General features: G+C 46.3%; 12 non-coding genes across 12 annotated transcripts; all 12 read right to left on the bottom strand.

Moving 5' to 3' along the window:
- Window positions 1–1,099: 1,099 nt before the first annotated feature.
- Window positions 1,100–1,290, bottom strand: LOC142262612 (U2 spliceosomal RNA). The gene has a single exon (XR_012729945.1). It is a non-coding gene; the product is annotated as a U2 spliceosomal RNA (small nuclear RNA).
- A 1,387-nt stretch (window positions 1,291–2,677) lies between these two features.
- On the bottom strand, window positions 2,678–2,868 carry LOC142262611 (U2 spliceosomal RNA). The gene has a single exon (XR_012729944.1). It is a non-coding gene; the product is annotated as a U2 spliceosomal RNA (small nuclear RNA).
- Window positions 2,869–4,255: 1,387 nt separating this feature from the next.
- On the bottom strand, window positions 4,256–4,446 carry LOC142262610 (U2 spliceosomal RNA). The gene has a single exon (XR_012729943.1). It is a non-coding gene; the product is annotated as a U2 spliceosomal RNA (small nuclear RNA).
- A 1,387-nt stretch (window positions 4,447–5,833) lies between these two features.
- Window positions 5,834–6,024, bottom strand: LOC142262609 (U2 spliceosomal RNA). The gene has a single exon (XR_012729942.1). It is a non-coding gene; the product is annotated as a U2 spliceosomal RNA (small nuclear RNA).
- Window positions 6,025–7,411: 1,387 nt separating this feature from the next.
- On the bottom strand, window positions 7,412–7,602 carry LOC142262655 (U2 spliceosomal RNA). The gene has a single exon (XR_012729984.1). It is a non-coding gene; the product is annotated as a U2 spliceosomal RNA (small nuclear RNA).
- Window positions 7,603–8,989: 1,387 nt separating this feature from the next.
- LOC142262608 (U2 spliceosomal RNA) lies at window positions 8,990–9,180 on the bottom strand. The gene has a single exon (XR_012729941.1). It is a non-coding gene; the product is annotated as a U2 spliceosomal RNA (small nuclear RNA).
- A 1,387-nt stretch (window positions 9,181–10,567) lies between these two features.
- On the bottom strand, window positions 10,568–10,758 carry LOC142262607 (U2 spliceosomal RNA). Its single transcript, XR_012729940.1, has one exon. It is a non-coding gene; the product is annotated as a U2 spliceosomal RNA (small nuclear RNA).
- A 1,387-nt stretch (window positions 10,759–12,145) lies between these two features.
- LOC142262606 (U2 spliceosomal RNA) lies at window positions 12,146–12,336 on the bottom strand. The gene has a single exon (XR_012729939.1). It is a non-coding gene; the product is annotated as a U2 spliceosomal RNA (small nuclear RNA).
- Window positions 12,337–13,723: 1,387 nt separating this feature from the next.
- LOC142262604 (U2 spliceosomal RNA) lies at window positions 13,724–13,914 on the bottom strand. The gene has a single exon (XR_012729937.1). It is a non-coding gene; the product is annotated as a U2 spliceosomal RNA (small nuclear RNA).
- Window positions 13,915–15,301: 1,387 nt separating this feature from the next.
- On the bottom strand, window positions 15,302–15,492 carry LOC142262602 (U2 spliceosomal RNA). The gene has a single exon (XR_012729936.1). It is a non-coding gene; the product is annotated as a U2 spliceosomal RNA (small nuclear RNA).
- A 1,387-nt stretch (window positions 15,493–16,879) lies between these two features.
- LOC142262601 (U2 spliceosomal RNA) lies at window positions 16,880–17,070 on the bottom strand. The gene has a single exon (XR_012729935.1). It is a non-coding gene; the product is annotated as a U2 spliceosomal RNA (small nuclear RNA).
- A 1,387-nt stretch (window positions 17,071–18,457) lies between these two features.
- LOC142262600 (U2 spliceosomal RNA) lies at window positions 18,458–18,648 on the bottom strand. Its single transcript, XR_012729934.1, has one exon. It is a non-coding gene; the product is annotated as a U2 spliceosomal RNA (small nuclear RNA).
- Between the last annotated feature and the right edge of the window lie 984 nt (window positions 18,649–19,632).

Below are 19,632 nucleotides of genomic sequence, written 5' to 3'. Positions count from 1 at the left end.
TGACTTTCCGTCACTGCCACCCTTTGCCATCCTTACCCGTAGAAAGCCCTTTCATCATCCCCAAACCCTAATCTTTTCCCTTTCCTTCCCAGCCCCCAAACCCTGCCCTCTGTACCTTTCTCACCACCCGCTTCCCTTCTCCTGTCATCCCCCTACCACCCGGGAAAAAAAGAGATTGCCCCCTCCTTCCACTAGCCCACCCTCCCACCCAAAGAACAACTTCTTCTGCGCAGCTTGTTTTCTAGGCAGCAGCGCTATTGTGATGTCATCGGGGGGCATTGTGACAAGCCGCCAGTGTTCCGTCTCTTCATGTTGTGCACAGTTCAAACGGAAAATACATCAACAGGCAGACTACAGAAAAGCTTACTATCAAAGGTTAGAGGGGGGCTTTCTCAGAGGGCTTTTTACAGTTTTTCTATTCCCAATTAGCCGTTTAAGTGTACTTATTGAAAGTAGTAATTCTTTCATAGGCCGCCCTTTCTTAGTATTTGACGTTCCTTATATTGCGGTATGAGGCTTCGCAGTAGGTTGCAAACATTCATCACCCATGACTGTCCCCAATTGAGCTCAGAAGCTCAATGTCTATCATGACCTCTCTTTTAGAATGTCCAAGAGCAAGCAAACTATTCCTCCAGGAGAGGGCGCCAACAGACTACTAAAGAGATCATCATTACTCAAAGAAAACCCCAAAAACCAATGCATGATAGGAATAAACAGGTAACTTTCTTTGGAGTGGAAGCGGAGAGATCGCACCAGATGCCAATTCTAGATCTTATCACACCTGTGGTCACTGCAGCAGCAGGTGAATCCACTTTGTCCAAAAGGGATCTATTCCATTCAATTGCAAATGATCTAGATAAGACAGAGAACTGCAGCACGGGGACATAGCCGAGTTGGTCAGGTTGAGTGGTGATGAGTTTGCTATTTGGATGAATAAAGAAAGTCAAAAGTGTGAAAGATAAAAAACAAAAGGAGGAAGTGTGAAAAGTGAATGGGCCAAATTGAGGTGCATATGAAGACGTATGCTTTCTTCCAATTCATTAAATCGGGCTAATATGAATCAGGTGAATTGAGTTCTGCTTTTGGAAACTGGGTTAAGAAGGGGTGCACCGTTCCTGGAGGTACTGCAATACCAGGTCAATGCGTGGAGTGGACAGAGCAAGCTCTTTTTCCATCTCCCTGTTCTAAAAATCCATTTAATATATGGTCCCCAGATAGGGGACGTATCAGATATTAAACTGATAAGAACAGATACTACACTTGATCTTAGCCAAAAGGCCGAGAAGCGATAACCAGAATTGGTTTGGGCCTCGAGTGGCACCCTGGCCTATGCCGGACACATCTTAGGGAGAGAGAGCGAGAGGGAGACAAACCCACGCCTACACAAGACATTTTGTCACCCAAGCCAACCCTTGAAAAGGCTGCTTTGCAGAGCAAAAACAAGAAGAATGGTGCGTTTTGCAGCCGCCGCCCACTGCAATGAATCTGAATAACTCCTCCTTTAGGGCGCAAGCAACTCCCCTCCCCCTTGCAGTCTTTCCAATTCACGATACAAAAAGACGGACAGGACAGGTTGCCTGACTTTCCGTCACTGCCACCCTTTGCCATCCTTACCCGTAGAAAGCCCTTTCATCATCCCCAAACCCTAATCTTTTCCCTTTCCTTCCCAGCCCCCAAACCCTGCCCTCTGTACCTTTCTCACCACCCGCTTCCCTTCTCCTGTCATCCCCCTACCACCCGGGAAAAAAAGAGATTGCCCCCTCCTTCCACTAGCCCACCCTCCCACCCAAAGAACAACTTCTTCTGCGCAGCTTGTTTTCTAGGCAGCAGCGCTATTGTGATGTCATCGGGGGGCATTGTGACAAGCCGCCAGTGTTCCGTCTCTTCATGTTGTGCACAGTTCAAACGGAAAATACATCAACAGGCAGACTACAGAAAAGCTTACTATCAAAGGTTAGAGGGGGGCTTTCTCAGAGGGCTTTTTACAGTTTTTCTATTCCCAATTAGCCGTTTAAGTGTACTTATTGAAAGTAGTAATTCTTTCATAGGCCGCCCTTTCTTAGTATTTGACGTTCCTTATATTGCGGTATGAGGCTTCGCAGTAGGTTGCAAACATTCATCGCCCATGACTGTCCCCAATTGAGCTCAGAAGCTCAATGTCTATCATGACCTCTCTTTTAGAATGTCCAAGAGCAAGCAAACTATTCCTCCAGGAGAGGGCGCCAACAGACTACTAAAGAGATCATCATTACTCAAAGAAAACCCCAAAAACCAATGCATGATAGGAATAAACAGGTAACTTTCTTTGGAGTGGAAGCGGAGAGATCGCACCAGATGCCAATTCTAGATCTTATCACACCTGTGGTCACTGCAGCAGCAGGTGAATCCACTTTGTCCAAAAGGGATCTATTCCATTCAATTGCAAATGATCTAGATAAGACAGAGAACTGCAGCACGGGGACATAGCCGAGTTGGTCAGGTTGAGTGGTGATGAGTTTGCTATTTGGATGAATAAAGAAAGTCAAAAGTGTGAAAGATAAAAAACAAAAGGAGGAAGTGTGAAAAGTGAATGGGCCAAATTGAGGTGCATATGAAGACGTATGCTTTCTTCCAATTCATTAAATCGGGCTAATATGAATCAGGTGAATTGAGTTCTGCTTTTGGAAACTGGGTTAAGAAGGGGTGCACCGTTCCTGGAGGTACTGCAATACCAGGTCAATGCGTGGAGTGGACAGAGCAAGCTCTTTTTCCATCTCCCTGTTCTAAAAATCCATTTAATATATGGTCCCCAGATAGGGGACGTATCAGATATTAAACTGATAAGAACAGATACTACACTTGATCTTAGCCAAAAGGCCGAGAAGCGATAACCAGAATTGGTTTGGGCCTCGAGTGGCACCCTGGCCTATGCCGGACACATCTTAGGGAGAGAGAGCGAGAGGGAGACAAACCCACGCCTACACAAGACATTTTGTCACCCAAGCCAACCCTTGAAAAGGCTGCTTTGCAGAGCAAAAACAAGAAGAATGGTGCGTTTTGCAGCCGCCGCCCACTGCAATGAATCTGAATAACTCCTCCTTTAGGGCGCAAGCAACTCCCCTCCCCCTTGCAGTCTTTCCAATTCACGATACAAAAAGACGGACAGGACAGGTTGCCTGACTTTCCGTCACTGCCACCCTTTGCCATCCTTACCCGTAGAAAGCCCTTTCATCATCCCCAAACCCTAATCTTTTCCCTTTCCTTCCCAGCCCCCAAACCCTGCCCTCTGTACCTTTCTCACCACCCGCTTCCCTTCTCCTGTCATCCCCCTACCACCCGGGAAAAAAAGAGATTGCCCCCTCCTTCCACTAGCCCACCCTCCCACCCAAAGAACAACTTCTTCTGCGCAGCTTGTTTTCTAGGCAGCAGCGCTATTGTGATGTCATCGGGGGGCATTGTGACAAGCCGCCAGTGTTCCGTCTCTTCATGTTGTGCACAGTTCAAACGGAAAATACATCAACAGGCAGACTACAGAAAAGCTTACTATCAAAGGTTAGAGGGGGGCTTTCTCAGAGGGCTTTTTACAGTTTTTCTATTCCCAATTAGCCGTTTAAGTGTACTTATTGAAAGTAGTAATTCTTTCATAGGCCGCCCTTTCTTAGTATTTGACGTTCCTTATATTGCGGTATGAGGCTTCGCAGTAGGTTGCAAACATTCATCGCCCATGACTGTCCCCAATTGAGCTCAGAAGCTCAATGTCTATCATGACCTCTCTTTTAGAATGTCCAAGAGCAAGCAAACTATTCCTCCAGGAGAGGGCGCCAACAGACTACTAAAGAGATCATCATTACTCAAAGAAAACCCCAAAAACCAATGCATGATAGGAATAAACAGGTAACTTTCTTTGGAGTGGAAGCGGAGAGATCGCACCAGATGCCAATTCTAGATCTTATCACACCTGTGGTCACTGCAGCAGCAGGTGAATCCACTTTGTCCAAAAGGGATCTATTCCATTCAATTGCAAATGATCTAGATAAGACAGAGAACTGCAGCACGGGGACATAGCCGAGTTGGTCAGGTTGAGTGGTGATGAGTTTGCTATTTGGATGAATAAAGAAAGTCAAAAGTGTGAAAGATAAAAAACAAAAGGAGGAAGTGTGAAAAGTGAATGGGCCAAATTGAGGTGCATATGAAGACGTATGCTTTCTTCCAATTCATTAAATCGGGCTAATATGAATCAGGTGAATTGAGTTCTGCTTTTGGAAACTGGGTTAAGAAGGGGTGCACCGTTCCTGGAGGTACTGCAATACCAGGTCAATGCGTGGAGTGGACAGAGCAAGCTCTTTTTCCATCTCCCTGTTCTAAAAATCCATTTAATATATGGTCCCCAGATAGGGGACGTATCAGATATTAAACTGATAAGAACAGATACTACACTTGATCTTAGCCAAAAGGCCGAGAAGCGATAACCAGAATTGGTTTGGGCCTCGAGTGGCACCCTGGCCTATGCCGGACACATCTTAGGGAGAGAGAGCGAGAGGGAGACAAACCCACGCCTACACAAGACATTTTGTCACCCAAGCCAACCCTTGAAAAGGCTGCTTTGCAGAGCAAAAACAAGAAGAATGGTGCGTTTTGCAGCCGCCGCCCACTGCAATGAATCTGAATAACTCCTCCTTTAGGGCGCAAGCAACTCCCCTCCCCCTTGCAGTCTTTCCAATTCACGATACAAAAAGACGGACAGGACAGGTTGCCTGACTTTCCGTCACTGCCACCCTTTGCCATCCTTACCCGTAGAAAGCCCTTTCATCATCCCCAAACCCTAATCTTTTCCCTTTCCTTCCCAGCCCCCAAACCCTGCCCTCTGTACCTTTCTCACCACCCGCTTCCCTTCTCCTGTCATCCCCCTACCACCCGGGAAAAAAAGAGATTGCCCCCTCCTTCCACTAGCCCACCCTCCCACCCAAAGAACAACTTCTTCTGCGCAGCTTGTTTTCTAGGCAGCAGCGCTATTGTGATGTCATCGGGGGGCATTGTGACAAGCCGCCAGTGTTCCGTCTCTTCATGTTGTGCACAATTCAAACGGAAAATACATCAACAGGCAGACTACAGAAAAGCTTACTATCAAAGGTTAGAGGGGGGCTTTCTCAGAGGGCTTTTTACAGTTTTTCTATTCCCAATTAGCCGTTTAAGTGTACTTATTGAAAGTAGTAATTCTTTCATAGGCCGCCCTTTCTTAGTATTTGACGTTCCTTATATTGCGGTATGAGGCTTCGCAGTAGGTTGCAAACATTCATCACCCATGACTGTCCCCAATTGAGCTCAGAAGCTCAATGTCTATCATGACCTCTCTTTTAGAATGTCCAAGAGCAAGCAAACTATTCCTCCAGGAGAGGGCGCCAACAGACTACTAAAGAGATCATCATTACTCAAAGAAAACCCCAAAAACCAATGCATGATAGGAATAAACAGGTAACTTTCTTTGGAGTGGAAGCGGAGAGATCGCACCAGATGCCAATTCTAGATCTTATCACACCTGTGGTCACTGCAGCAGCAGGTGAATCCACTTTGTCCAAAAGGGATCTATTCCATTCAATTGCAAATGATCTAGATAAGACAGAGAACTGCAGCACGGGGACATAGCCGAGTTGGTCAGGTTGAGTGGTGATGAGTTTGCTATTTGGATGAATAAAGAAAGTCAAAAGTGTGAAAGATAAAAAACAAAAGGAGGAAGTGTGAAAAGTGAATGGGCCAAATTGAGGTGCATATGAAGACGTATGCTTTCTTCCAATTCATTAAATCGGGCTAATATGAATCAGGTGAATTGAGTTCTGCTTTTGGAAACTGGGTTAAGAAGGGGTGCACCGTTCCTGGAGGTACTGCAATACCAGGTCAATGCGTGGAGTGGACAGAGCAAGCTCTTTTTCCATCTCCCTGTTCTAAAAATCCATTTAATATATGGTCCCCAGATAGGGGACGTATCAGATATTAAACTGATAAGAACAGATACTACACTTGATCTTAGCCAAAAGGCCGAGAAGCGATAACCAGAATTGGTTTGGGCCTCGAGTGGCACCCTGGCCTATGCCGGACACATCTTAGGGAGAGAGAGCGAGAGGGAGACAAACCCACGCCTACACAAGACATTTTGTCACCCAAGCCAACCCTTGAAAAGGCTGCTTTGCAGAGCAAAAACAAGAAGAATGGTGCGTTTTGCAGCCGCCGCCCACTGCAATGAATCTGAATAACTCCTCCTTTAGGGCGCAAGCAACTCCCCTCCCCCTTGCAGTCTTTCCAATTCACGATACAAAAAGACGGACAGGACAGGTTGCCTGACTTTCCGTCACTGCCACCCTTTGCCATCCTTACCCGTAGAAAGCCCTTTCATCATCCCCAAACCCTAATCTTTTCCCTTTCCTTCCCAGCCCCCAAACCCTGCCCTCTGTACCTTTCTCACCACCCGCTTCCCTTCTCCTGTCATCCCCCTACCACCCGGGAAAAAAAGAGATTGCCCCCTCCTTCCACTAGCCCACCCTCCCACCCAAAGAACAACTTCTTCTGCGCAGCTTGTTTTCTAGGCAGCAGCGCTATTGTGATGTCATCGGGGGGCATTGTGACAAGCCGCCAGTGTTCCGTCTCTTCATGTTGTGCACAGTTCAAACGGAAAATACATCAACAGGCAGACTACAGAAAAGCTTACTATCAAAGGTTAGAGGGGGGCTTTCTCAGAGGGCTTTTTACAGTTTTTCTATTCCCAATTAGCCGTTTAAGTGTACTTATTGAAAGTAGTAATTCTTTCATAGGCCGCCCTTTCTTAGTATTTGACGTTCCTTATATTGCGGTATGAGGCTTCGCAGTAGGTTGCAAACATTCATCACCCATGACTGTCCCCAATTGAGCTCAGAAGCTCAATGTCTATCATGACCTCTCTTTTAGAATGTCCAAGAGCAAGCAAACTATTCCTCCAGGAGAGGGCGCCAACAGACTACTAAAGAGATCATCATTACTCAAAGAAAACCCCAAAAACCAATGCATGATAGGAATAAACAGGTAACTTTCTTTGGAGTGGAAGCGGAGAGATCGCACCAAATGCCAATTCTAGATCTTATCACACCTGTGGTCACTGCAGCAGCAGGTGAATCCACTTTGTCCAAAAGGGATCTATTCCATTCAATTGCAAATGATCTAGATAAGACAGAGAACTGCAGCACGGGGACATAGCCGAGTTGGTCAGGTTGAGTGGTGATGAGTTTGCTATTTGGATGAATAAAGAAAGTCAAAAGTGTGAAAGATAAAAAACAAAAGGAGGAAGTGTGAAAAGTGAATGGGCCAAATTGAGGTGCATATGAAGACGTATGCTTTCTTCCAATTCATTAAATCGGGCTAATATGAATCAGGTGAATTGAGTTCTGCTTTTGGAAACTGGGTTAAGAAGGGGTGCACCGTTCCTGGAGGTACTGCAATACCAGGTCAATGCGTGGAGTGGACAGAGCAAGCTCTTTTTCCATCTCCCTGTTCTAAAAATCCATTTAATATATGGTCCCCAGATAGGGGACGTATCAGATATTAAACTGATAAGAACAGATACTACACATGATCTTAGCCAAAAGGCCGAGAAGCGATAACCAGAATTGGTTTGGGCCTCGAGTGGCACCCTGGCCTATGCCGGACACATCTTAGGGAGAGAGAGCGAGAGGGAGACAAACCCACGCCTACACAAGACATTTTGTCACCCAAGCCAACCCTTGAAAAGGCTGCTTTGCAGAGCAAAAACAAGAAGAATGGTGCGTTTTGCAGCCGCCGCCCACTGCAATGAATCTGAATAACTCCTCCTTTAGGGCGCAAGCAACTCCCCTCCCCCTTGCAGTCTTTCCAATTCACGATACAAAAAGACAGACAGGACAGGTTGCCTGACTTTCCGTCACTGCCACCCTTTGCCATCCTTACCCGTAGAAAGCCCTTTCATCATCCCCAAACCCTAATCTTTTCCCTTTCCTTCCCAGCCCCCAAACCCTGCCCTCTGTACCTTTCTCACCACCCGCTTCCCTTCTCCTGTCATCCCCCTACCACCCGGGAAAAAAAGAGATTGCCCCCTCCTTCCACTAGCCCACCCTCCCACCCAAAGAACAACTTCTTCTGCGCAGCTTGTTTTCTAGGCAGCAGCGCTATTGTGATGTCATCGGGGGGCATTGTGACAAGCCGCCAGTGTTCCGTCTCTTCATGTTGTGCACAGTTCAAACGGAAAATACATCAACAGGCAGACTACAGAAAAGCTTACTATCAAAGGTTAGAGGGGGGCTTTCTCAGAGGGCTTTTTACAGTTTTTCTATTCCCAATTAGCCGTTTAAGTGTACTTATTGAAAGTAGTAATTCTTTCATAGGCCGCCCTTTCTTAGTATTTGACGTTCCTTATATTGCGGTATGAGGCTTCGCAGTAGGTTGCAAACATTCATCGCCCATGACTGTCCCCAATTGAGCTCAGAAGCTCAATGTCTATCATGACCTCTCTTTTAGAATGTCCAAGAGCAAGCAAACTATTCCTCCAGGAGAGGGCGCCAACAGACTACTAAAGAGATCATCATTACTCAAAGAAAACCCCAAAAACCAATGCATGATAGGAATAAACAGGTAACTTTCTTTGGAGTGGAAGCGGAGAGATCGCACCAGATGCCAATTCTAGATCTTATCACACCTGTGGTCACTGCAGCAGCAGGTGAATCCACTTTGTCCAAAAGGGATCTATTCCATTCAATTGCAAATGATCTAGATAAGACAGAGAACTGCAGCACGGGGACATAGCCGAGTTGGTCAGGTTGAGTGGTGATGAGTTTGCTATTTGGATGAATAAAGAAAGTCAAAAGTGTGAAAGATAAAAAACAAAAGGAGGAAGTGTGAAAAGTGAATGGGCCAAATTGAGGTGCATATGAAGACGTATGCTTTCTTCCAATTCATTAAATCGGGCTAATATGAATCAGGTGAATTGAGTTCTGCTTTTGGAAACTGGGTTAAGAAGGGGTGCACCGTTCCTGGAGGTACTGCAATACCAGGTCAATGCGTGGAGTGGACAGAGCAAGCTCTTTTTCCATCTCCCTGTTCTAAAAATCCATTTAATATATGGTCCCCAGATAGGGGACGTATCAGATATTAAACTGATAAGAACAGATACTACACTTGATCTTAGCCAAAAGGCCGAGAAGCGATAACCAGAATTGGTTTGGGCCTCGAGTGGCACCCTGGCCTATGCCGGACACATCTTAGGGAGAGAGAGCGAGAGGGAGACAAACCCACGCCTACACAAGACATTTTGTCACCCAAGCCAACCCTTGAAAAGGCTGCTTTGCAGAGCAAAAACAAGAAGAATGGTGCGTTTTGCAGCCGCCGCCCACTGCAATGAATCTGAATAACTCCTCCTTTAGGGCGCAAGCAACTCCCCTCCCCCTTGCAGTCTTTCCAATTCACGATACAAAAAGACGGACAGGACAGGTTGCCTGACTTTCCGTCACTGCCACCCTTTGCCATCCTTACCCGTAGAAAGCCCTTTCATCATCCCCAAACCCTAATCTTTTCCCTTTCCTTCCCAGCCCCCAAACCCTGCCCTCTGTACCTTTCTCACCACCCGCTTCCCTTCTCCTGTCATCCCCCTACCACCCGGGAAAAAAAGAGATTGCCCCCTCCTTCCACTAGCCCACCCTCCCACCCAAAGAACAACTTCTTCTGCGCAGCTTGTTTTCTAGGCAGCAGCGCTATTGTAATGTCATCGGGGGGCATTGTGACAAGCCGCCAGTGTTCCGTCTCTTCATGTTGTGCACAGTTCAAACGGAAAATACATCAACAGGCAGACTACAGAAAAGCTTACTATCAAAGGTTAGAGGGGGGCTTTCTCAGAGGGCTTTTTACAGTTTTTCTATTCCCAATTAGCCGTTTAAGTGTACTTATTGAAAGTAGTAATTCTTTCATAGGCCGCCCTTTCTTAGTATTTGACGTTCCTTATATTGCGGTATGAGGCTTCGCAGTAGGTTGCAAACATTCATCGCCCATGACTGTCCCCAATTGAGCTCAGAAGCTCAATGTCTATCATGACCTCTCTTTTAGAATGTCCAAGAGCAAGCAAACTATTCCTCCAGGAGAGGGCGCCAACAGACTACTAAAGAGATCATCATTACTCAAAGAAAACCCCAAAAACCAATGCATGATAGGAATAAACAGGTAACTTTCTTTGGAGTGGAAGCGGAGAGATCGCACCAGATGCCAATTCTAGATCTTATCACACCTGTGGTCACTGCAGCAGCAGGTGAATCCACTTTGTCCAAAAGGGATCTATTCCATTCAATTGCAAATGATCTAGATAAGACAGAGAACTGCAGCACGGGGACATAGCCGAGTTGGTCAGGTTGAGTGGTGATGAGTTTGCTATTTGGATGAATAAAGAAAGTCAAAAGTGTGAAAGATAAAAAACAAAAGGAGGAAGTGTGAAAAGTGAATGGGCCAAATTGAGGTGCATATGAAGACGTATGCTTTCTTCCAATTCATTAAATCGGGCTAATATGAATCAGGTGAATTGAGTTCTGCTTTTGGAAACTGGGTTAAGAAGGGGTGCACCGTTCCTGGAGGTACTGCAATACCAGGTCAATGCGTGGAGTGGACAGAGCAAGCTCTTTTTCCATCTCCCTGTTCTAAAAATCCATTTAATATATGGTCCCCAGATAGGGGACGTATCAGATATTAAACTGATAAGAACAGATACTACACTTGATCTTAGCCAAAAGGCCGAGAAGCGATAACCAGAATTGGTTTGGGCCTCGAGTGGCACCCTGGCCTATGCCGGACACATCTTAGGGAGAGAGAGCGAGAGGGAGACAAACCCACGCCTACACAAGACATTTTGTCACCCAAGCCAACCCTTGAAAAGGCTGCTTTGCAGAGCAAAAACAAGAAGAATGGTGCGTTTTGCAGCCGCCGCCCACTGCAATGAATCTGAATAACTCCTCCTTTAGGGCGCAAGCAACTCCCCTCCCCCTTGCAGTCTTTCCAATTCACGATACAAAAAGACGGACAGGACAGGTTGCCTGACTTTCCGTCACTGCCACCCTTTGCCATCCTTACCCGTAGAAAGCCCTTTCATCATCCCCAAACCCTAATCTTTTCCCTTTCCTTCCCAGCCCCCAAACCCTGCCCTCTGTACCTTTCTCACCACCCGCTTCCCTTCTCCTGTCATCCCCCTACCACCCGGGAAAAAAAGAGATTGCCCCCTCCTTCCACTAGCCCACCCTCCCACCCAAAGAACAACTTCTTCTGCGCAGCTTGTTTTCTAGGCAGCAGCGCTATTGTAATGTCATCGGGGGGCATTGTGACAAGCCGCCAGTGTTCCGTCTCTTCATGTTGTGCACAGTTCAAACGGAAAATACATCAACAGGCAGACTACAGAAAAGCTTACTATCAAAGGTTAGAGGGGGGCTTTCTCAGAGGGCTTTTTACAGTTTTTCTATTCCCAATTAGCCGTTTAAGTGTACTTATTGAAAGTAGTAATTCTTTCATAGGCCGCCCTTTCTTAGTATTTGACGTTCCTTATATTGCGGTATGAGGCTTCGCAGTAGGTTGCAAACATTCATCACCCATGACTGTCCCCAATTGAGCTCAGAAGCTCAATGTCTATCATGACCTCTCTTTTAGAATGTCCAAGAGCAAGCAAACTATTCCTCCAGGAGAGGGCGCCAACAGACTACTAAAGAGATCATCATTACTCAAAGAAAACCCCAAAAACCAATGCATGATAGGAATAAACAGGTAACTTTCTTTGGAGTGGAAGCGGAGAGATCGCACCAGATGCCAATTCTAGATCTTATCACACCTGTGGTCACTGCAGCAGCAGGTGAATCCACTTTGTCCAAAAGGGATCTATTCCATTCAATTGCAAATGATCTAGATAAGACAGAGAACTGCAGCACGGGGACATAGCCGAGTTGGTCAGGTTGAGTGGTGATGAGTTTGCTATTTGGATGAATAAAGAAAGTCAAAAGTGTGAAAGATAAAAAACAAAAGGAGGAAGTGTGAAAAGTGAATGGGCCAAATTGAGGTGCATATGAAGACGTATGCTTTCTTCCAATTCATTAAATCGGGCTAATATGAATCAGGTGAATTGAGTTCTGCTTTTGGAAACTGGGTTAAGAAGGGGTGCACCGTTCCTGGAGGTACTGCAATACCAGGTCAATGCGTGGAGTGGACAGAGCAAGCTCTTTTTCCATCTCCCTGTTCTAAAAATCCATTTAATATATGGTCCCCAGATAGGGGACGTATCAGATATTAAACTGATAAGAACAGATACTACACTTGATCTTAGCCAAAAGGCCGAGAAGCGATAACCAGAATTGGTTTGGGCCTCGAGTGGCACCCTGGCCTATGCCGGACACATCTTAGGGAGAGAGAGCGAGAGGGAGACAAACCCACGCCTACACAAGACATTTTGTCACCCAAGCCAACCCTTGAAAAGGCTGCTTTGCAGAGCAAAAACAAGAAGAATGGTGCGTTTTGCAGCCGCCGCCCACTGCAATGAATCTGAATAACTCCTCCTTTAGGGCGCAAGCAACTCCCCTCCCCCTTGCAGTCTTTCCAATTCACGATACAAAAAGACGGACAGGACAGGTTGCCTGACTTTCCGTCACTGCCACCCTTTGCCATCCTTACCCGTAGAAAGCCCTTTCATCATCCCCAAACCCTAATCTTTTCCCTTTCCTTCCCAGCCCCCAAACCCTGCCCTCTGTACCTTTCTCACCACCCGCTTCCCTTCTCCTGTCATCCCCCTACCACCCGGGAAAAAAAGAGATTGCCCCCTCCTTCCACTAGCCCACCCTCCCACCCAAAGAACAACTTCTTCTGCGCAGCTTGTTTTCTAGGCAGCAGCGCTATTGTGATGTCATCGGGGGGCATTGTGACAAGCCGCCAGTGTTCCGTCTCTTCATGTTGTGCACAGTTCAAACGGAAAATACATCAACAGGCAGACTACAGAAAAGCTTACTATCAAAGGTTAGAGGGGGGCTTTCTCAGAGGGCTTTTTACAGTTTTTCTATTCCCAATTAGCCGTTTAAGTGTACTTATTGAAAGTAGTAATTCTTTCATAGGCCGCCCTTTCTTAGTATTTGACGTTCCTTATATTGCGGTATGAGGCTTCGCAGTAGGTTGCAAACATTCATCGCCCATGACTGTCCCCAATTGAGCTCAGAAGCTCAATGTCTATCATGACCTCTCTTTTAGAATGTCCAAGAGCAAGCAAACTATTCCTCCAGGAGAGGGCGCCAACAGACTACTAAAGAGATCATCATTACTCAAAGAAAACCCCAAAAACCAATGCATGATAGGAATAAACAGGTAACTTTCTTTGGAGTGGAAGCGGAGAGATCGCACCAGATGCCAATTCTAGATCTTATCACACCTGTGGTCACTGCAGCAGCAGGTGAATCCACTTTGTCCAAAAGGGATCTATTCCATTCAATTGCAAATGATCTAGATAAGACAGAGAACTGCAGCACGGGGACATAGCCGAGTTGGTCAGGTTGAGTGGTGATGAGTTTGCTATTTGGATGAATAAAGAAAGTCAAAAGTGTGAAAGATAAAAAACAAAAGGAGGAAGTGTGAAAAGTGAATGGGCCAAATTGAGGTGCATATGAAGACGTATGCTTTCTTCCAATTCATTAAATCGGGCTAATATGAATCAGGTGAATTGAGTTCTGCTTTTGGAAACTGGGTTAAGAAGGGGTGCACCGTTCCTGGAGGTACTGCAATACCAGGTCAATGCGTGGAGTGGACAGAGCAAGCTCTTTTTCCATCTCCCTGTTCTAAAAATCCATTTAATATATGGTCCCCAGATAGGGGACGTATCAGATATTAAACTGATAAGAACAGATACTACACTTGATCTTAGCCAAAAGGCCGAGAAGCGATAACCAGAATTGGTTTGGGCCTCGAGTGGCACCCTGGCCTATGCCGGACACATCTTAGGGAGAGAGAGCGAGAGGGAGACAAACCCACGCCTACACAAGACATTTTGTCACCCAAGCCAACCCTTGAAAAGGCTGCTTTGCAGAGCAAAAACAAGAAGAATGGTGCGTTTTGCAGCCGCCGCCCACTGCAATGAATCTGAATAACTCCTCCTTTAGGGCGCAAGCAACTCCCCTCCCCCTTGCAGTCTTTCCAATTCACGATACAAAAAGACGGACAGGACAGGTTGCCTGACTTTCCGTCACTGCCACCCTTTGCCATCCTTACCCGTAGAAAGCCCTTTCATCATCCCCAAACCCTAATCTTTTCCCTTTCCTTCCCAGCCCCCAAACCCTGCCCTCTGTACCTTTCTCACCACCCGCTTCCCTTCTCCTGTCATCCCCCTACCACCCGGGAAAAAAAGAGATTGCCCCCTCCTTCCACTAGCCCACCCTCCCACCCAAAGAACAACTTCTTCTGCGCAGCTTGTTTTCTAGGCAGCAGCGCTATTGTGATGTCATCGGGGGGCATTGTGACAAGCCGCCAGTGTTCCGTCTCTTCATGTTGTGCACAGTTCAAACGGAAAATACATCAACAGGCAGACTACAGAAAAGCTTACTATCAAAGGTTAGAGGGGGGCTTTCTCAGAGGGCTTTTTACAGTTTTTCTATTCCCAATTAGCCGTTTAAGTGTACTTATTGAAAGTAGTAATTCTTTCATAGGCCGCCCTTTCTTAGTATTTGACGTTCCTTATATTGCGGTATGAGGCTTCGCAGTAGGTTGCAAACATTCATCACCCATGACTGTCCCCAATTGAGCTCAGAAGCTCAATGTCTATCATGACCTCTCTTTTAGAATGTCCAAGAGCAAGCAAACTATTCCTCCAGGAGAGGGCGCCAACAGACTACTAAAGAGATCATCATTACTCAAAGAAAACCCCAAAAACCAATGCATGATAGGAATAAACAGGTAACTTTCTTTGGAGTGGAAGCGGAGAGATCGCACCAGATGCCAATTCTAGATCTTATCACACCTGTGGTCACTGCAGCAGCAGGTGAATCCACTTTGTCCAAAAGGGATCTATTCCATTCAATTGCAAATGATCTAGATAAGACAGAGAACTGCAGCACGGGGACATAGCCGAGTTGGTCAGGTTGAGTGGTGATGAGTTTGCTATTTGGATGAATAAAGAAAGTCAAAAGTGTGAAAGATAAAAAACAAAAGGAGGAAGTGTGAAAAGTGAATGGGCCAAATTGAGGTGCATATGAAGACGTATGCTTTCTTCCAATTCATTAAATCGGGCTAATATGAATCAGGTGAATTGAGTTCTGCTTTTGGAAACTGGGTTAAGAAGGGGTGCACCGTTCCTGGAGGTACTGCAATACCAGGTCAATGCGTGGAGTGGACAGAGCAAGCTCTTTTTCCATCTCCCTGTTCTAAAAATCCATTTAATATATGGTCCCCAGATAGGGGACGTATCAGATATTAAACTGATAAGAACAGATACTACACTTGATCTTAGCCAAAAGGCCGAGAAGCGATAACCAGAATTGGTTTGGGCCTCGAGTGGCACCCTGGCCTATGCCGGACACATCTTAGGGAGAGAGAGCGAGAGGGAGACAAACCCACGCCTACACAAGACATTTTGTCACCCAAGCTAACCCTTGAAAAGGCTGCTTTGCAGAGCAAAAACAAGAAGAATGGTGCGTTTTGCAGCCGCCGCCCACTGCAATGAATCTGAATAACTGCTCCTTTAGGGCGCAAGCAACTCCCCTCCCCCTTGCAGTCTTTCCAATTCACGATACAAAAAGACGGACAGGACAGGTTGCCTGACTTTCCGTCACTGCCACCCTTTGCCATCCTTACCCGTAGAAAGCCCTTTCATCATCCCCAAACCCTAATCTTTTCCCTTTCCTTCCCAGCCCCCAAACCCTGCCCTCTGTACCTTTCTCACCACCCGCTTCCCTTCTCCTGTCATCCCCCTACCACCCGGGAAAAAAAGAGATTGCCCCCTCCTTCCACTAGCCCACCCTCCCACCCAAAGAACAACTTCTTCTGCGCAGCTTGTTTTCTAGGCAGCAGCGCTATTGTGATGTCATCGGGGGGCATTGTGACAAGCCGCCAGTGTTCCGTCTCTTCATGTTGTGCACAGTTCAAACGGAAAATACATCAACAGGCAGACTACAGAAAAGCTTACTATCAAAGGTTAGAGGGGGGCTTTCTCAGAGGGCTTTTTACAGTTTTTCTATTCCCAATTAGCCGTTTAAGTGTACTTATTGAAAGTAGTAATTCTTTCATAGGCCGCCCTTTCTTAGTATTTGACGTTCCTTATATTGCGGTATGAGGCTTCGCAGTAGGTTGCAAACATTCATCACCCATGACTGTCCCCAATTGAGCTCAGAAGCTCAATGTCTATCATGACCTCTCTTTTAGAATGTCCAAGAGCAAGCAAACTATTCCTCCAGGAGAGGGCGCCAACAGACTACTAAAGAGATCATCATTACTCAAAGAAAACCCCAAAAACCAATGCATGATAGGAATAAACAGGTAACTTTCTTTGGAGTGGAAGCGGAGAGATCGCACCAGATGCCAATTCTAGATCTTATCACACCTGTGGTCACTGCAGCAGCAGGTGAATCCACTTTGTCCAAAAGGGATCTATTCCATTCAATTGCAAATGATCTAGATAAGACAGAGAACTGCAGCACGGGGACATAGCCGAGTTGGTCAGGTTGAGTGGTGATGAGTTTGCTATTTGGATGAATAAAGAAAGTCAAAAGTGTGAAAGATAAAAAACAAAAGGAGGAAGTGTGAAAAGTGAATGGGCCAAATTGAGGTGCATATGAAGACGTATGCTTTCTTCCAATTCATTAAATCGGGCTAATATGAATCAGGTGAATTGAGTTCTGCTTTTGGAAACTGGGTTAAGAAGGGGTGCACCGTTCCTGGAGGTACTGCAATACCAGGTCAATGCGTGGAGTGGACAGAGCAAGCTCTTTTTCCATCTCCCTGTTCTAAAAATCCATTTAATATATGGTCCCCAGATAGGGGACGTATCAGATATTAAACTGATAAGAACAGATACTACACTTGATCTTAGCCAAAAGGCCGAGAAGCGATAACCAGAATTGGTTTGGGCCTCGAGTGGCACCCTGGCCTATGCCGGACACATCTTAGGGAGAGAGAGCGAGAGGGAGACAAACCCACGCCTACACAAGACATTTTGTCACCCAAGCCAACCCTTGAAAAGGCTGCTTTGCAGAGCAAAAACAAGAAGAATGGTGCGTTTTGCAGCCGCCGCCCACTGCAATGAATCTGAATAACTCCTCCTTTAGGGCGCAAGCAACTCCCCTCCCCCTTGCAGTCTTTCCAATTCACGATACAAAAAGACGGACAGGACAGGTTGCCTGACTTTCCGTCACTGCCACCCTTTGCCATCCTTACCCGTAGAAAGCCCTTTCATCATCCCCAAACCCTAATCTTTTCCCTTTCCTTCCCAGCCCCCAAACCCTGCCCTCTGTACCTTTCTCACCACCCGCTTCCCTTCTCCTGTCATCCCCCTACCACCCGGGAAAAAAAGAGATTGCCCCCTCCTTCCACTAGCCCACCCTCCCACCCAAAGAACAACTTCTTCTGCGCAGCTTGTTTTCTAGGCAGCAGCGCTATTGTGATGTCATCGGGGGGCATTGTGACAAGCCGCCAGTGTTCCGTCTCTTCATGTTGTGCACAGTTCAAACGGAAAATACATCAACAGGCAGACTACAGAAAAGCTTACTATCAAAGGTTAGAGGGGGGCTTTCTCAGAGGGCTTTTTACAGTTTTTCTATTCCCAATTAGCCGTTTAAGTGTACTTATTGAAAGTAGTAATTCTTTCATAGGCCGCCCTTTCTTAGTATTTGACGTTCCTTATATTGCGGTATGAGGCTTCGCAGTAGGTTGCAAACATTCATCACCCATGACTGTCCCCAATTGAGCTCAGAAGCTCAATGTCTATCATGACCTCTCTTTTAGAATGTCCAAGAGCAAGCAAACTATTCCTCCAGGAGAGGGCGCCAACAGACTACTAAAGAGATCATCATTACTCAAAGAAAACCCCAAAAACCAATGCATGATAGGAATAAACAGGTAACTTTCTTTGGAGTGGAAGCGGAGAGATCGCACCAGATGCCAATTCTAGATCTTATCACACCTGTGGTCACTGCAGCAGCAGGTGAATCCACTTTGTCCAAAAGGGATCTATTCCATTCAATTGCAAATGATCTAGATAAGACAGAGAACTGCAGCACGGGGACATAGCCGAGTTGGTCAGGTTGAGTGGTGATGAGTTTGCTATTTGGATGAATAAAGAAAGTCAAAAGTGTGAAAGATAAAAAACAAAAGGAGGAAGTGTGAAAAGTGAATGGGCCAAATTGAGGTGCATATGAAGACGTATGCTTTCTTCCAATTCATTAAATCGGGCTAATATGAATCAGGTGAATTGAGTTCTGCTTTTGGAAACTGGGTTAAGAAGGGGTGCACCGTTCCTGGAGGTACTGCAATACCAGGTCAATGCGTGGAGTGGACAGAGCAAGCTCTTTTTCCATCTCCCTGTTCTAAAAATCCATTTAATATATGGTCCCCAGATAGGGGACGTATCAGATATTAAACTGATAAGAACAGATACTACACTTGATCTTAGCCAAAAGGCCGAGAAGCGATAACCAGAATTGGTTTGGGCCTCGAGTGGCACCCTGGCCTATGCCGGACACATCTTAGGGAGAGAGAGCGAGAGGGAGACAAACCCACGCCTACACAAGACATTTTGTCACCCAAGCCAACCCTTGAAAAGGCTGCTTTGCAGAGCAAAAACAAGAAGAATGGTGCGTTTTGCAGCCGCCGCCCACTGCAATGAATCTGAATAACTCCTCCTTTAGGGCGCAAGCAACTCCCCTCCCCCTTGCAGTCTTTCCAATTCACGATACAAAAAGACGGACAGGACAGGTTGCCTGACTTTCCGTCACTGCCACCCTTTGCCATCCTTACCCGTAGAAAGCCCTTTCATCATCCCCAAACCCTAATCTTTTCCCTTTCCTTCCCAGCCCCCAAACCCTGCCCTCTGTACCTTTCTCACCACCCGCTTCCCTTCTCCTGTCATCCCCCTACCACCCGGGAAAAAAAGAGATTGCCCCCTCCTTCCACTAGCCCACCCTCCCACCCAAAGAACAACTTCTTCTGCGCAGCTTGTTTTCTAGGCAGCAGCGCTATTGTGATGTCATCGGGGGGCATTGTGACAAGCCGCCAGTGTTCCGTCTCTTCATGTTGTGCACAGTTCAAACGGAAAATACATCAACAGGCAGACTACAGAAAAGCTTACTATCAAAGGTTAGAGGGGTGCTTTCTCAGAGGGCTTTTTACAGTTTTTCTATTCCCAATTAGCCGTTTAAGTGTACTTATTGAAAGTAGTAATTCTTTCATAGGCCGCCCTTTCTTAGTATTTGACGTTCCTTATATTGCGGTATGAGGCTTCGCAGTAGGTTGCAAACATTCATCACCCATGACTGTCCCCAATTGAGCTCAGAAGCTCAATGTCTATCATGACCTCTCTTTTAGAATGTCCAAGAGCAAGCAAACTATTCCTCCAGGAGAGGGCGCCAACAGACTACTAAAGAGATCATCATTACTCAAAGAAAACCCCAAAAACCA

This window comes from Anomaloglossus baeobatrachus, unplaced genomic scaffold (genome assembly GCF_048569485.1).
Source record: "Anomaloglossus baeobatrachus isolate aAnoBae1 unplaced genomic scaffold, aAnoBae1.hap1 Scaffold_2481, whole genome shotgun sequence".
NCBI lineage: Eukaryota > Metazoa > Chordata > Amphibia > Anura > Aromobatidae > Anomaloglossus > Anomaloglossus baeobatrachus.
Note: the sequence above shows the minus strand (reverse complement) of the source record. Positions and strands in the feature narration are given on the sequence as shown.